Source organism: Zosterops lateralis (genome assembly GCF_965231275.1).
Source record: "Zosterops lateralis genome assembly, chromosome: 1".
Taxonomy (NCBI): domain Eukaryota; kingdom Metazoa; phylum Chordata; class Aves; order Passeriformes; family Zosteropidae; genus Zosterops; species Zosterops lateralis.
In genome coordinates this window covers 89391783-89410346 of record NC_139762.1, presented here as the reverse complement: position 1 = coordinate 89410346, position 18564 = coordinate 89391783, and positions in this window count along the sequence as shown.

Sequence of the window (18564 nt, the reverse complement as noted above, 5' to 3'; positions counted from 1 at the left end):
CCAAATTTTTTACTCAGATCAGGAAAGAGAATACTGAATATCTCCTTTAAAATGAGATTCATTGGCTATATATCCCGAGTCTTCAAAAATGGGCTTTTATTATCTCCCCTTTTCTCTTTCTGTTAATACAACAAGCTTCTCCTGTGTTAAAAAAAAAAAAAAAAAAAAAAAAAAAAAAAAAAAAAAAAAAGGGGAAAATAACTGGTTGAATAGTAACATCGTTTGTTCATGTATATGCAAAAAAAGATCTTTTCACACCTTGATGAAATTAACATAAATTTAAATACTAATGAATTGGTAGAGACTAGTGAAGAATACCAAGGACCACATTCAAACTGAGTTATATCCCTATAAAACAGATCTATTTTCTAGGGACATGTGACATGAGTGTTATATGCCTTTATTGCACAATCTGCATAATTCACAGTCCAAAACAATTTGCAGCTGGATAAAGGAAATCGACTCTTTACTAGGGGAACATCATATCTAAAGGATATTATTTTACTTCTTGGCTGAAATTACCATGTACTGTTGGAAGCCAAAAAATCCATAGTCAGAAAATACAGGGAAATGTGTGTTTGGAGCTATTCAACATTTTGTCACTGGGGAAAACACAGTACAAACATACACGAGGCAGAGGGGGAGTGAAATGTAAGATGAAGAACCACTGCATCTTTCAGTAATTCCAAGAAGTTGCTAAGGGAAGGACAACAGACATCAGGAGTAGTTTGTCTTCTCTGTTCCCTTCTGGCCCCATACAATGTATGCATGAAGCAGCACAACAGGAGCCAGTGCAAAACAAATATGCATAGTGGCAGAGTCAGTGTGCACATCTAAACAATTGCTATGCCAAATACTGTGGAATTTCCACACTGTTAGTGCTTTTCAACTCATCTGCTTATTGTGTGCATGGTTTACTCTACTTGGTTCTGTTGGGGTCAGTCACAACCTTCAAAGCCAAAGTTTGTCTATATTTGCTCTTCTTTCCTGAATGAGTCAAATCACACTCTTTTTCTGTTGTTTGATGACTTTCTTCCTCAGACAACCATTCCTTTATCTTCTTATTTTGCTAGGTCTTGAGAACAGTGGAGGCCTGATGGCAGGATACTCCACATCTACCAAAACCAGTTGACAGATTTCAGTAGGCATAAAATTAATGGTGTGCTTATCTTTGGCTGAAGGGTAAGAAAGTTCTTGATTTTTATGCCTGCAGAAGCAGCAGCTGGTCCAGCACTGCCTTCCTTCCCCAATATTATTTCCCATTCTACAGCAATATATCATATGCATCATCTGAAAACAATTAGTCCAAGAGCAAAATAAGATCAGAAATTAAAATAAATCCTCCTACACTATTCAGAACAGCATGACAGTGTATTAAATCTTGTGTTTATAAAAACACAAAAGTCTTGAGCAAAGTTATAAAGTTCCATTCAAATCAGGAATGTCCATGGTAGGAAAAGACTATCCTTTAATAAACATGTTTATTGCTTAAATTGAGTTTCTCAACTTTTTAAATGTTTACATTTTACTTTCTCCTAGTGAAAACCCAGATAGATAAAATATAAGCAACATCATATAAAAAAAGTATAGAATTTTCCCTTTGAACATATGTAGGAAATTCCCTTTCCTATTATGTAGGAAAAATTTGAAATACATCTCTCAGTCTGTCATCCATTGATCTCTCCCCTGCTGGCCAAAACCAGCATTTTTGCTTCTTTATTCCCAGTAAAGACCTGTGAATGTATTACTCTTTCAAAAAATACTTTTTCTGTTATCTGGCGCAAGTCACTATATGCAGTCATATCACCCTCAGAAGAAAACATCCTAAATGTATTTTCTTTGTTGTTATGGTATTGCCATCCACAATGGGGCACATTAGGTCTACAAAGAGTATGCATCGGTCCAACAGGTGAGTTTGTGTGAAACAGGTGTGGCTTGTTGTACAAAGGAATTTATCCTCCATAAATTACAAATTACTGCTTAATTCAGTTCTTTTTGTGCAGGAGTCAATCCTTTGTTCCCCATGTCAGGATGCAGCACAGGCCAGGGAGTCAGGGGCAGCCAGGGCGGTCACTGCCCTAGGGATTAGGTACTGCCATGCAGACAAGAATGGTACAGCCAATAAATCTTCCTGAAGAGGTTAATATTAGTGAGCAGAGCTGATGGATTTGCCTAGAAAAACCCTTATTAATGCCAAGCAAAACATTCAACTTTACTTTCGCAACTAGTTGAAGTGTCTGTGCTAGAAACACAGACTTAGTTCCCCCAAGAAGACATAATGATTTATTTAAAACAAATTAACAAAAAGTACACTTCTTTCTACTTAAAAACAGAATATCCAACTTTGTACCAACTCCTTGTATATGCTGATAGCAGTGCTGTTGTGGAAAATTTAAAATGAAAACAAGATATGGTAATAAATGTTAAACAGTACATCACAGACTAAAAACTCCCTTGGAAATCATTTGGGCTGCTTGAGGTCCAATGTTCCCTAAAGTGATTAAGGCTACATCATCTACCCATATGTTCTATAACATGAACTACACGTAAACAGAAACCTATTTTACACAGGTGGACTATGACTTTTTGAAATTTATATTTTAAAATTGTCAAAAGGATATATACTATAGTCAATATGCTTGAAAACAAAGTCCTGAAGATAGGTTCTGCATAGGCCATTTTTGAGTTTCTCAGCATCAGAATGGCTTACCAAGGGTACTCAGTTATTACTATTGAGTTCACCAGAAAATACCAGGATCAAAAGACTATGAAAATGAGCCCATAACTTTCTCAGCCTGAAGGAGAATTCAGCTGCCATAGGTAAATCCTAATCCCCCACAGATTTGATAAGTAGGCGGTTTGAGATGCAATCTCAAGCACATCTGAGTTTAAGATGAGATCTGGCAATCTCTGAAATCCTAATCTCAGCCACAAAAAATATACAGAAGCGTCAAGATTCCTCTGAAGCACATAACAAACGTATGAGCATATATACAAGTCAAAAAGAAGGAATCATGTCCTACATTTTTACAGCTATGCTATTATTTTTTTTAGATTCCCTAATTTGAGTGGTCTTGGAATTCCTGTCAGCTTTGGCATGAATAGTGAGTAAAAGGCAAAATTTAAACCTCATAAATTATAGCTGCAAGTAAGGAAATTACTCATATTTATTGATTTCAGTAAGTTCCCTAAACCATATAGACTAAAAAAAATGCATATTTAACAGAAAATTTATCAGTATGCCAATTTAAAGGTTTGACAAGTCATCCCCCTAAAGGGAAATTTGGTGGTCCCAGAAGCCATTCCTGGGGGCAGCACAGCCACCACAGTAATTCTGCTGAAGAATCCAATACACAAAAGATATTTCAGAGCAAGTGCAACAGCAGATGTGTTCAAGCTTTAGCTATGTGGAGTTAAGAAGCTTCAGCCAGGCCTCAGCTGCTCACCATTCCTCCCTTCCTTAGGGGTAATGACCTCACAGATTTGGAGGCATAAGATCACTAATAGTTACTCCCTAACTTACTATCTGGATGATAATATTTAGTCTTCCCAATCACACCTTAAATATTCTGTTTTAGCTGCCCAGTGTCATTACATGGGCTCAACAGAAAGATTTATTAGAAAACAGACCAAAAAAAGGTTCTGATACAGCTTAGTTAAAAATGAATCACCGGATTTGGAGGTGAAAGAAATTGGACCTTTGCCCATCCATAGAGGGGTCAGGCTCTGAAAGTGTATTATCACATGTATTATCACTAGTCGCTCTATGTGTTTGGTGCTGTGAACAACTCAAAATGTTCTACTTTTTTTTTATCTGTTGAAGGCTGGACAGATATAACCTTTCTACACATTCTTAAGCCCCAAGTCTGAGTTCTTTCAGATTTCATAAAGTGTAAAGAAATGGCCTCATATTTGACTGAGGAACCAAGGTGCCCTGACTTACTCAGACTGGCTGACGTATTTTTTGTTTGCTTAGCAAGTGGATTTACTTTTTGTCTCATATAAGAGAATGTGGAGGAAGAGAAATTTAGTTAAACTACATAAGCATAAGTAAAGATTTAGTGATTTAGTGTGCAGTTTTTTTGTTTAGTTTTTAACATTTTGTTGCAAATGAATGCTTTCAATTGTTTACAGGATAATTTTAAATAGGATTATGATAAGTTTTTCGTGCAGTTCTTGATACATAATTGCACTTTACAAGAAGAAAAAGAAGATAAATTCTGCATGACCTTGGATTCAGATGCATAAGAAGCCAACATGACTCAATACCTCTACAGCAGGATGACACATGCAATATAATTCAAAGCTTCAAATTTCACAGTACCAAGAAGCCCTGTGAGTACTTGCAGGCTAGAGAAACATATAGGCAACTTGACCACAGATCTTTATGTACATGTTCAAAATACTGAAGGGTGGTTCTAATTGTTCATTTTGAAAAAGCATTGTCTTACTTTTCTTGTCAAGGAAACAAAAAAAATGAAGAATTCAATGCCTCAGAAAAAGAAAGCCAGAACTGTTGAGAGAATATAGTGACAAAATGTTCTATAGAGTAGAAAGGGAACATTTAAAATGTGCTTCATTCCCTATATAACATATGGTGGGAGCAGAGGTGGCTAGGAGAGATTGATGTCTATGTGCACACTCTTGAGTTACTCCAGAATAGAGTGAATCAATGCAACACATATTGATTCAAGAGATTAGCAGTTAAAAGACAGTTTCACATTAGACAGCTCTGAAGTTGTCACTGTTACCCATATCACCACTTTAACATCCCAAACAACTATTTCTACTGGTACTGCTGACATCTTAGGACCAACATACATAGATATTCTACATTTAATACAACCAGGGTGTCTGAAAGAGTTACTGAAATAAAATTCTAAATTAAATTTTGAATAAAATAACTTTCAAAATAAAGTTCAGTAACAATGTATTTGAAGAACTAATGTACGTTCTAGAGACAAGTTGCTAGGGAAACCTTCAGAAATGTGTTCCTTTCCAGTGATAAAATAAAGTCATCTACTCTTATGCAGTTGTTCCAGACTGCAAATTTTTTCTTATAATCTCTTCACTATATTAATTTTTTATTCCTCTGGTTAGGGTTTGTAAGACGTTCAACCATTTCTTTCCTTCTTCTATCCTTCAGACAGGAGAAAAAGGAAAATTAAATCAGTGTTTTTCTTAAAGTTTTTTCTTGGAGAAATGGACTCCTGAAAATGCATTAGCCATGGATTTGACAAAAGGTTAACCCTGTGTATGAGCATCCCTGCATGGATCAGAGATCATACAAAAAACAGTGGTCAAAATAGTGAGTCTGCATCATAAATCAGAATTTTCTTGAATGTTGTGGGGAATACCTATCAATTTTTATGATGCCAACATGATAGATCTGTTATTTTTAAATATACATGAAGCAAAGACCAGCTGGAGAGTGAGGAAGGGTTAGTAGAAAAGGTTAGTCTATTACTTATTATCACTGTGATCTTCATCCAAACACCTCTGACATACCCTGACCACAGCACTTGTGTAAGGAGGAGTACATATGTGCATGTTATAGGCTACCTATTTGCAGAAAACACTGGATAGCAATTACAGGTTCCTGAAAAAATATATTCTTTCTTTTTTTTTTTTTTCTCTTTCTAACTCACTGATTGTGATTTGCCACCGTAATTTATTTCTTAGCAGAAGTTAGAGTTTAATAGAAAGAGGGTTCATCATCTATTTCTAGTACAATTATCCCCTTCACAAAAGGAAAATCTGGTGCTTCTTTCAAAATCACAAGGGTGACACTGGTCAGTGACTAATATTAGCACTATATTTTTCTTTTCTTTCAGTGCCTATTTTCACATTAAGGTGAGGCATACAATTGTTTAAATGGGGAAGCTGATTTATCATTCAAAAAGTAATTCTTCATAGGGGCACACTAGGTGATAAAAATCAATGACAAGTATAGTAAATTGCCTGGGAGGGTTCAAAACAGATTCAAGATAAAGCAGAGAGAGAGAGAAAAAGGGAGAGAGAGATTATGTCAAGACAGCATCTAATGCTTTTGCCAAACACTTCAGCCTCACCCTATTTGACGTTGATCTAATAGTCGACCATTTAATTTCCAGGTCGCAGTGCCAATCTTTTGTCACCTCTGTTGCCCCATATCAAACTTTCAGGAAACAAAACCCCTGAAAGCAGACAATCAATAATGAGATCAGCAGATTTTATCTTAAGAGAAGCAGGACTTGCCTGCTTTGTTTGTGGAAGGTTGTTTCTTTGAATGCTTCAGCCAGGGCTGCTTGTCAGTAAGTGACTGTGATGTGCACAGCATGATTGAACGAGACTAGATAAAGTCACCAGAAAATGTGGAAGTGGAAAGCAAAACACATAAACTGAGGGGTGAAAATGTACCACACCATGTGTGGCCACACAGTTCTTATCATATGTACTCTCCTAGCATGGCATCCTCTATTATTATTGGTGCATTTTAGATGTCTTATCGCTGGTCATATGCTAAACACATTTTTACCTTAGGAACAGAAGATACTCTGAGATTCCTAGGTTTCAAGTTATGGAGGACTATGTATTTCTCCACAGTAGTGACTTTTGCTGCTTTGAGCTACTATATTGTTTAATAGGCCTGTGTGGACTAAGAAGTTTATTGTATGGTTGGCTTTTTTTCCCATCCCTTTTTTTTTCCCAAAGGTTTCTAAACTTTTTTTTTTTTTTCTTTCCCTCCTGAAAAAAGGGATAGAGAGGCAGGGAACACAGTAGAAGATGCATTTAATTATTTTAACAAGGTTTTGGGTATAGGAGCCCAATCTAAGAAATCTGCATCATAGACTTGTGATGTTGATATTCCAGTAGAAAAAAAATATGAAGTGTCAATGTTGTCAATGTCCACCGTCAAACCGTATTTTGCATGGGTCCACACTCACTGGAATTAGCTAAAATCCCTTCCACTCTCCCCTCTCAGCAAACTGGTATTTGGAAAAAAAAAAAAAAAGACACAAGTTTTAAAATAAAAAGTAATTTTCTGACAAATCTAACTGCAATCAATACTTCTTCAGTGTAGAAAAGTAATGACTCCATATATTACTTTTTCTAGCCTTTCTCTTTATGTTCAAATGTGCCAGCCTGATCATATTTCCTTTTATAAGGCAGAGAAGGATAAATCTTCAGTTTACACCACCCATTTCCATTTTTATTTGAATTATAGCTAGTAGGAAAACCATAATTTGTTAAAAGTTAAGTCAATTTCCAAAAAGTATTCAAATGAATACTGGCTCCTCTAATAAGGCAGGGCCCAAGCTCTTCTTTTTAACCACAACGAGATGCTCTTCAGTTATTTCACCTACTTAGGTTTTTTGCAATGGCAGTAGAGACTTGACTGAGAATGGTGAGATATTCAGCAGGTGTTCCGTGCTTCTTTTTAAATCTGCTACTACAGCAGAAATAACACCATTGCTTTCCTTGGCATGAACACAGGACATTTTTAATTGTTTAATTTTCTCAAGAAACTCAACTGAATGAAGTCTACAGAGTTGGGAGGAGAAAAATTGCTGTAACTAAAGCTTAAAAAATGTAACACGCTGGCATCATTAATATCTTCAAACCAGCCCTAAAATGTAGGGTAATTTAACTAATAAACATCCTCTTCTTCATTCAAAATGACACAATATACAAATTCAGAGGGCAGAGAGAAAAAGAATTATACTGGTGAAAAGGCAATGAATGTATCTGAGAAATAGTTACTCTGCAGATCCCTACACTTAATTTCCTATGCTCTTAATTTCTGCTTCTCTTCCTTATGATTTTCACTTCCAAGAAACTGAACAGTTTGTTCCAGATCTTTAAAAATGTCTATTTCTAAGGAGAACGTTGTTACTCTGAGCTGAATGATGATTTAAAGAGGAATTTGTGCCCAGGGCATTGACCTTGGTGGCCTTTTCGTACATTACAATTCCAAAGGAAATCACAAAAGAAGATGGGCTTACTGTAGTTAATGAGATTCCTCACCAAAAACACTAATCTGGGTTAAAACTAAAAGAATGCTGATAAGGATATTACAGCTCATACTGAGAACAAGAAAGGTGCACTGCTAAGATCAATTGTGGATGTTAGGAGGTAGTCTTCAATAGTGGGTTTTAAAAAAAATAGCTATCAAAATGGATGTTTGAGAAAAAGCCTTTTAAATGAGGATCTGCTAAAATAGAATAAAACATATCATTTCTACTTTTTTTTTCTTTTTTTTTCCTTTTTTTAATATTGTACCAGGTACAAATCAACCAATATTAGCAGAAGTTTAACATCACTTTAAAAGAAAGAGATTGACCTACTGAGAAAGTACATGAGTAAATGTGTAGCAATACACTGATTATTACTGTTTCCCCTCAGGCAAATACCTCTCTCTTAAGCATGTGCTTCACTGGAACATTTTGTTTTATTACCTTGTGAGATAAGTGGGGAAAAAAGCCTTTAGTACCTGGGGAATTAAAAAATTCAGACTTGTCATATCAGTGTCTGTTCTCAATTTCATGCAGGGCGCATAATTATAACCGTGTTTAAATTGAGCCCAGAAGAAAGATGGGTTCAAGTGCAAATTAATTTCAGATTATCACAACAAAGGCAATCAAATCTCAACAAGCTTGCCAGCAAAATACTTTGCAAAGGTCCCCAGGTCCCTTCCCACCCCCAACTTACAACAAAGACCTTTCAGCTCAAATTAAGCTAATGATCTAATACAACATTTCTGCCTACCTTTTTGAGTTTTATTATTTACTCAGATGTGTACATTAAGTTAGTGAAGAATGAGGGGAAAAGAGGAAGAAAAGGTGGCACGGAAAGGTCAGTGTTTAGTATCAGTAAAGTGACAAAATAAACAGTCAACAACCCTGACAAGGTCTGCATGTCGTCAAATTGTCTTATTCTGTGGAAACTATCAGAGTGAATTGACAGTGCTGAAAGAACTTGAAATTTATCTGAACCCCTTCTCATACAGACAGAATCCAAAACCAAATAGCATGGCTCACCTCCTCCACCTATCTATCAGCACAGCTTTTATATAAATCCAACATCTTACTCTATCCTATGGGAACCTGCTGGGGAATGAAGGGAATCAAGTGCTGAAAAAATTCAAGTCAAGCCTCATTACCTCCTCATTACCTTTGCAAAAGTGGAGTGAGAGAAAATTTTATCTAGGGAACAGAAGCTTGGGAATCTCATTCAGAGTTCTGTCTGGTTATTGCACAGCCAACCATGGAGCTCTGCCTCTGTGGGATTAAAGTTTTCTTCCCATTTCTCTATAGTAATGATCCACTCATTAAGGTTTTTAAGGTAAATTACCATCACTTATCATTATGCCAGTCACTAAGTAAGCTGCATTAAACAAGGAATGTCAGTCGTACCCTTTGCTTTTCTTTCTTTCCAGTTATCATGAGGAAATAAAGAAAATACATTTTTGCAGTTGATTTTATAATTCTGTATTAATTATATTTTCCCACTTGTATTTGTTAGACCATTAGGGCAGACATATTAGAGAGAAATATAAATTAGTTTGTAAAAACCAAAAAAAGTATATATGCAGGTATGTAATTCTGTCTTCCTGGAAAAAAAAGCCCCTTGAAAACATGATTTTTTTTTTTAGCAGTTTATTTTCATATTCACTTTGCTTCTATCTGAGGATTTTATGTACTGCCTCACAGTAGCATGTAAGAACTATTCATCTTGCTACATTTAAGTTTGGTTGTTATAATGTGCTTTTTAATTATTCAACTAACCCTTTTTGTTTTAAATCACTTCTTTTGTCAGTTTATCCTTTATTATGCAAATTGTTGTCGAAAAATAAAAATGCCCCACATACACCCTATTTTGAGCTTTTTGTAATGCTCAGTTCCTTGTTTCCTTGTTCTTTTCCATAAGAATCTTGAAGCTTTTTGTTTATTTTTTTCTTTTATACTCAACATTTCCAGGCAAATTTATATGAGCATTTTTAAATACAAAAATAAATTTGTTGGGTTTTGAGATAATGTTTCCTTTGAGAAATTTCTGATTTTTTTCCCCCTGTAACTTCTCAAACAAATCCATTGGAAGTTCATTTCAAAAATAAACACATAAAACCTAACCATGTAACAATTATGTTGTCTTGCCAGCAGAAAGGGGATTACAAGAACTGTATCCCCTCCAAGCACCCCTTTGCTTTTCCTATTTGACTGGAGAGACCCTTAAATTAGCCCAATGTCTGTCTGTCCCCATCATCAGGCACTGGGAGATAGGCACCAGTCCACTGTAGATGGAAGAGAAAGTCACAGAACTAACCTTCCCAAGACAGGCAGACTTCCAAGGTGCAATGAGCAAGAAGAACAGGATAGTCCATAATACTTCAGAACCTTCAATGGGACTCATAATTTTGCAAGAAATACATACTGGAGAACAAAAAAAGGGATGTGAGAAGATAAAGGTTGAGAATGGCAAAGGCAATTGGAATAGACTAAAGAAGGGAAATAGGAAGCAGAAGAGAAGAGCTGAAACTCTCATGGCTTCAATAAAATGACAAGCAATATTTTCACATTGCAGACATGTGAAAATGAACTCCAAAAAAGGCAAGCTGCCTTCAAAGCTGTAAAAGGCTGCCTTAGATTCTCTGCTACCAGTTCCTTTTCTAGACTTTCTCTTCTTCTACATGATGCTTTTTGCCCTCTTTCTACAGTTCGATTTTCTTTCCTCACACTTAGGGATCATATATGCAATAAAGTGATTTTCCAATAGGATTTGTATTTTTGCAACTTCACCTTTTTTGTAAAGCATAATCTCCATTAACTCTACAGCAATTATGGGTTGGAACACCAAATATTCCTGTGACATAAAGACGTGAGACAGAATATTTTGTAGATAGAGATATTTTGTTGAGCCATGAACCTCTGCTGTAATATTTTTCAAAGTACATTTTAACACTTCTGGCAGAGAAAATCTTGAAAATAGGTATTTAGCGAAAAAAAAAAAATAGAAAAAAATAGAAAGATTGTTACATTCTCTTTTAAAATATTCTGATAATGAACCAGTCACATGAGGCCCATTTGGAACCATTTGAATATGACAAAATGGATTCTAAAATTATTAGTTTTGCCTTTTTTTTTCTATATTTTAACATTTTGCTTTCCTTAAGCACCAGATATAAGTGAGTTAAATTAATGTGTCAGTCATGAATGTGAAGTACTGTCTGTAGAAACTCTGATCTTAAATAGACTTCAAAATGTGCTTATCAGTTCAGCAGTATTCTTTTTGAATGTGGAAAAACAATGTCCTTCTAGGACTAAACCTGGTTAGGATGCAGTCAGAATTATTTTCAAGAAGGGAATAATACTTTTGCAGGCTGGGGAAATATAAACAGCTTCATGCATAAAATATCACTGAGGTTACCTAGTTTGGAGAATGCAGGTGAAAATTAAAAAAACCCAACCACTTTAGACTAGGTAGTAAATGAAATTCATATAACCTATTTATCTTGGGTTTTATGTTAATTAAAAATATAAGACTGGTCCACATAATTATTTGTGCTCAATTGTACATACCTCAACATCATGATGGTGATGTTTTCAATACTGAGTATAAATCTTTGTAATGCTTTTAAATCCCTGAGAATTAATAACCAAATATTGGCTAATACACATTGACATTCAAGAGCATTCAAGAGCAATTAATCAAAAGACTGCAAGATACAGTCATATGACATGGAAAAAAAAAGCAGTAAAATAAAATCCCTTGAAGAGAAAAATATACTTTTCCTTTAACATCTAGAATAACCAAGCTTAATAGTTGCTGCTGCAAACACTGAGCAGGCATTCTCACATGCAGCACAAATAGATAGACCCCTTGTCAATGAAAAGTGCTTATTTTGTTCTATTTTGACAGTGGAAATATCTTCAATGCATTTTGGCTTCAAAACTGGTAATTTTTATATAGAAATACATACTTTTTTATATTGCAGCTGATTATAACCTCAGTACTGCAAGACTTTGATGACTATTATAGTAGTTTTATTGCACGTTTCCACTTCATGGCAACACCATAACAAACATGATGCGTCTATTTGTCAAATATGTGAAGGATTAGCCCATTCTGTGAATAAATATAAATAGGACTAATATACAAATAAATATAAATGGGAATGCTATCACTTTGGAGTCACATATATTTCTGCAGACAGAATAATCTACTGAGAAGCAGTAGATTATTGTGTTACACTCAGAGTGTGGGAAAGGCTGCAGAGTCTGTACAATGATTACACTTTGTAAAACATAAACTAAGATAATATGAATTGCAAATAGCTTTGGCTTGATATGCAGGATATTGTAATAAGCATCCTCTCAAACTTGAGCAATCAGAAGAAGAGCCCCTTACAACTTTAGTCTTTGATCTCAAGATAATTCTAGATCTGTTTTGCCACTAAAATTACTCATTTTTCCTCAGGCAGCAGTAAGAGTGCAGAGCTAAGGCCATGCTCAGTCATTTTACTACCCTTGAGGTGAATTTTCATCACTCTGGCAGATGGATACCTTGTCTTAAATGCCTCATATGGGCAGATTGGTCCAAAATATATAATCACCTGAAATACTAAGGATTGCTTTTAACCAATTTTATAATAGTTTTTTTCAAATACATTCACAATATATCCAAAGATTCCTTTGTCATACACGAAAGTTATCAGTTTCATGGTTCATAACAAACTACATGATGGGAGGGTAAGATTACAGCTCTCAATTTAAAGGTAATTTTAATCCTCTTTCAATGTTTTCTCTGTTTTCTCTGTCTTTACCACAAAAGAAAAAAAAAAAAAAAACCTACATTTTTCATTAAATTTAAAATTGTCCTTTAATTTCTTTTGGAGGCAAAGAAATGTTCCCTTTTAGGAACAATTTTGTTTAATATACTGGATTACATTGTAAGGCAGAGATGACTGCTACCAGTTGTCTCCTAGAGTGAAATTACTTACTTCTACAAGCAAAATCTGGGCTTCATTCCAGGGCTGTAACTAACCAGGTTAGTCACTAACTGACTCCATCAGCTCCAGTGAGAGGTACCTCGTGGCACTTTTGTGAAGTCAAAGAAGATAAGAGGACAACATGCTCCTGGAACGCCTCAGCAGTACTGACCACAGTGCGCACAACTTCCTGCATACAGCATGTCTCAAAAGCCTCCTGAACCACACACTGTTGTTGATCTCTGTTGACAGGCTACAGTTCAAAAAGGGTCATCATTTGATGGTCTCTAAAGAAATGCTGTCACATTGCAGCCACTTGTTCAGAGGCATGTTCAGAGGCATGCTTTACTTCATGTCTCTTTTCTCATGGCTAGATCCCATATCTTCTCTGTCTTTGGACAGCAAAATCCAGATGAGAATGTCTAGCTGTGTAGCTGAGATACACTCAGCCTCTCTGCTGCTCACACATTGGCAGGCTTGTGCCAAGACAAGGATGGGAGAAAGAGGAGCTGCTGCTTATCAGAGCAGGCTGCTTTGGCATGACAGAATGTATCAGGAGACTGCCCAGCTGAAGAGGTCCCCATTGCCACTGCAGATTTGTCATCAAGCCAAGAGCCTGGGAAGAGGCAGCATTTTTGCCATGCAGCTTTTGTGAATGTTATGGAGGAAATAGCAAACTATACCCTAGATTTCCTAGGGCAATCTAAGAGAACAGCCCTACAGTTGAAATGTACCTCTTGTACAGGTCATGGAAAAGTAGTGGTGTATTTTTCCCAGGAGTCCAGACAATCTTCCCTTGTCTCCTTCCCTGGCACTGCAAGGCCTTACCCCTTTAGAAATACTTAAAATGAAAACAAACTCTCTCCTACATGCACTTTCTAATAGCATTAAAATAAATCATCATCTATAAAGCCAAACAATGCTACAAATCTGTTTCCAGCCATGAGTTGATTTCAGTAGTGCTAACCAGCAGCCAACATTGAGTTACAGTATTTTCTTTCTATTTAAAGAACTAAATGGGGAGCTTTTTCCAAATCCCAAGTCAACTTTTTAAAATAGAAAGTAACATACAAGAGCTTGCAAATCTGCTTGTAATCAGGACTCCTGGAAGCTACATCTGGTTGACAGATTTAGAGCACCACAAGTGTAGAAAAAGGAAGGCTAGAAGAATAGCAGCAGCATCAAGAATTGGAGGGGATAAACAGAACAGCAGCAGCAGAAATTAAAGGAAGCATCTAGAAAACAATAGGTACCAATGAATAAAACACATTTCATGCTATCAACCAATACCACAGGATATAGATACTGAAACAAAAGGTGACACACTGTCAAGTATGTTCTTCCTGACTGAAATTGTTAAGAAATAGACAATAAGTATTTCATGGCAAATTTTGATTTAAAGATATTCAGAAGTATTTACAAGCCCTTCTGAGTAGTCTATAAAGATATGATATCTATGATTTTAATACATCACAAGTATGCAAAAAATAATGGATATCTATTACAACCTAGCAAATTAAGATCTTAATTTTGTTAAAATAAAATATGTTTCATCATAAGACTGAATAGGTATAGATCTCTCACACTTATCCCTTTAATAAGCATAAGACTGTGAAGTCATTAGTTTACAGTGGTTTACTTGGAATGCACAGGAGTCTTGCAAAGCCTCTGGGAAGCCAAGTTTTGTCAATCCTCATCCATTTCAGTTCAGGAATTCTCAGGTTCCAACCATAAGCAATTATTATTGTTAATTTTGTTGAAAGCAACATGGACAGCTTTTGACAATAGCACAGTAGTATAACTTTAGCCTAAAGCTGCTTATAATTGTGTTTACCATCATAAAAGTACATCTCCAAATTTGGTAAGCACTTTATTAAAAATTAAAAGATAAAAAGATGAGTTGCAGGATTTACAAAATGCTACTTCAGTAAAATGCACAGATACAGTCAGATATATGCATACAGACATAGGTTTCTAAAATTTGATTAATATTTCTCCATCTCTCTGTCCAACTGGTGGATTTTTTTAATGATGGGAAAACTACTTCAGAATTATCAATCACTTTAGAAACATTTCTGAATATCAAACTTGATATTTAGAACTTGAACACCCTACATACTCTGTGGCAGGCATACATTGCTTGTCACCAAATGAATGTCACTCTGGAAGAGTCAGAAAGGCTGAAGCAACCAAAAGTCCTTTATTGAAGAAGTGGTTTTGAAACATTTCACTGTTATTCTCTGTTGTGAAAAGTTTGCTTGGGTTTGGCAATATAATCTTTGGTTTTGGAGAACTTGATCTTTTACAGAGGAACTAACAGGTCAGGGAAGTTTCCAACTTAGCTGTTGAACTTTGTAGTGAAGTAAAGTTCATCTCGTTCTTTTCTCTCATAGGGATAAAATGGCCAAAGAAAGACAATATAAAAAACTCCACCCAAGGCAGAAAAACAGGTAAGAAAAAGATTCCTTCCATTTTCCTTTCTCATCAGAGACATGATGGGTTGTAAACAAGCAAAAGGGAACAGAACATAAAGTTAAGCAGGGCAAATGTAAAAACAAGACAATGGACCAAATAAAAGTTTGAGCAGTAACTTTCAGTAAGTACAAAAATCTTAAGTAAAGCTTTTTCATACACATCACAGGAAAGGGAAGGGAAGGGAAGGGAAGGGAAGGGAAGGGAAGGGAAGGGAAGGGAAGGGAAGGGAAGGGAAGGGAAGGGAAGGGAAGGGAAGGGAAGGGAAGGGAAGGGAAAGGAAAGGAAGGGAAGGGAAAGGGAAAGGGAAAGGGAAAGGGAATAAAGTTTTATTAGTGATTGGCATGAAAAAAGTGGATAAATACCTAAGCCACTATTCTTCTAAATAAAGGGTCCTCTGAAATTCCACTTTATAATGAAATGTTTCTAAACTCATTTATCAGACAAAAATATAAAATGAACAGTGCTAAGTCACCAACAAGAGACAATACCTACCCAAGAACTCTAAGCTGATGGAATAATGAAGTATCTGAATTGTTTTGGACAATCTTTGTTTGAAATAATTTGTTAACTAAGTGGTAGTGAAAACAGATTTTTTTAAAGGCTGCTTATGCATAATGAAGGAACTACAGACTAGGTACTCCAACATCTATATTGTCCAATTCAGCAGGAACTACTGTAAAGAACATAATCAGTGGACATATTAATAAATTGCATGTAATAAGAAGGAGCTAGAACTACTTCTATAAAAAGAAATAAAGCCTAACAAATCAATACAAGTTCTTTAACTAATACACAAGAGAATGAATAAGATTCACCCTGATGATACAGATTATTTGGATTTCCAGAAAGCGTTTGACAAGATCCCTTACCAAGGGTCCTTAAAGGAACTGAGAAGTCAGAAGATTAAAAAGAAGATTCTTGCATGTATAAATAATTGGTTAAGATTGGAAACAGAGATTAAGAGTCCTTTCTCTGTGTAGAAGGAGGATCCCTGTGGAGCTCTGCAGTCATGTTTTTGGGTCTTGTACTTCTCAGTGTATTTCTAAATAACTGGAAGGCAGAGAGGGTGAATATAAAGTGTCAACAGTTCCTCATGATATTAAGTTATTTAAGGAAGCAGAAAAAAGAGCTCACTGTGAAGTAGTGCAGATAGTGCTACTGGAATTCAGATACTGCAGTCACTTCTTACTCTTAACCTGGCACTGTATTGCACCTTCAGGCATGGGGCAATTAAATGTTAGATGAAATTCATTGAAGGTAGATTTTCAGGTAAAAATAAGGATATGGAAAAGTGACAACCCTTATTTCAGACATATTCTTACAGACTCTAAGCCAGCCTTTACTATTTAGGAGCTAGGCCTTCAGTTACAGCAATGAAGAGACTCTTGTGAATCTTTAATGCTGACCCCAAGTTAGTCCTGGGGAAATTTCAGAAGAGTGGGAAAAACTTGTGTGGCAACCTTTCAAAAGGGCAAAAGGATGAATAAGTAAAAAAGCTAGTTATCCTGGTTATCTGGGAATTAGGAGAGGATAGCAACAGTCCATAATTTCACCTGAAACAGCTCATGTAATATTAAAAAAATACGGTTTGTTGCCAATGAGGAATATAATTCATAATGGTAAATGCTGTAATATACTTAGACTTTCAGAAAATTCAGAGTGTTTTAGGAATAAATTATAAAATATTTGGCATAAAAACCCATGACATACTTTATAATAATTAATAATACTTGATTGTGTGGGAGTTCAGAAATTACTGCAGACAAGGAATAGTCTTCATAGGATTTAGATTTTGTCCTATTCTTGCAATGGGATGGTGACCTGTGCAGAACAGGTTTGAAAGCCCATATGAGTAAATCAGTATTCTTCGATCAAGTACTTAGCTGATATGATAAATGCATTTTAACCATATATCAAACAACTGAGTTTGTGATGGAGCTGCTGACTAAAAAAAACACCTCAAAATAACTTGTACATGAAAAAAGGAAAGTAAGTTGTGACTTAGAGGTATCTTCAAAGTATCCCAGAATTTCCGCCTGCTACTGTCTGAAGCCCAATATAAAATCACAAACAATCTAAGCAACTTTTTGCAAAGACACTACCTCCAACTGAAACTACCTGCGGCAGAATGAGGTTCAATGGAATCTACTTACACTGGAATTATAATCTCAGTAACTTGAAATTGCTTCAATCACTCAGGTTAATATCCTACTGAAAATGTTATCTATTATTTTCTATCACACGATTTTTTAATCAACACATCCTTAATTTAATTTTTAACATTCGTTTTTCAGTTATATTTGGACCTATACATTTGTATCTTCAAAAGCAAGGAAAAATTTTGACATATTAACAATCAACATTTTTGTCCAAGGCAAGTGACATTGCATTCAATTTATGAATATCTGCCAAAAGGCAAAAGAAGGAATGGATGAGGAGATAAAGTTGCATTTTCTCTTTTCTTCAGAGAGTAGTCTAATGTACTTGCTCCAATCTGTTACCCATTCCATCCTGTTTTCAGCTTATTCTTTGTTTAACTGTGATTGTCTCTGCAACCCAGATTCTGTTCAGTAATATTTTTAACCCAATCTTCTCCTAACTTGTCGTAATCCTGGTTTTATTTTTAGTAATAACCAGTCACCTCCCAACCAAGTATAATCTGTCTACCCTTATCCCAGTCCTTTCTTCTCCTTGGATCTTCATCACATTTCCAAACCTCCCTCATTACAAGCCTTTTCTTGTTATAACACCTTGGCAGGAGCTCTGATTCACATTTCAGATTAAGTCTCACAAGACTTGCTGACCTAATTCTGCTCCTTATCTTTCTCCAGATCTGTTTTTGAACCCATCCTTTCTCCAGATTTCTTGAGTGGTAGCTGGAGACCACATGCAAAACAAAACACACTGGACAACTTGACCTTCATTCTGACATTGGTTCCTGCCTTTCCCTTGCACTGCACAAGGCTGCAAGTAAAATGGAAATCTCTGACCAGAGATAGGATCCAGGAAACTCCCTTGCCTGCTGTGAAAGAAGCTACATATGGTTCAACTAGCAGTAGACACATGCTCGCAGAGGAAGAATCTTTTGAAATTTTAGCTTTGTAATATGAAGGAAGTTGGCT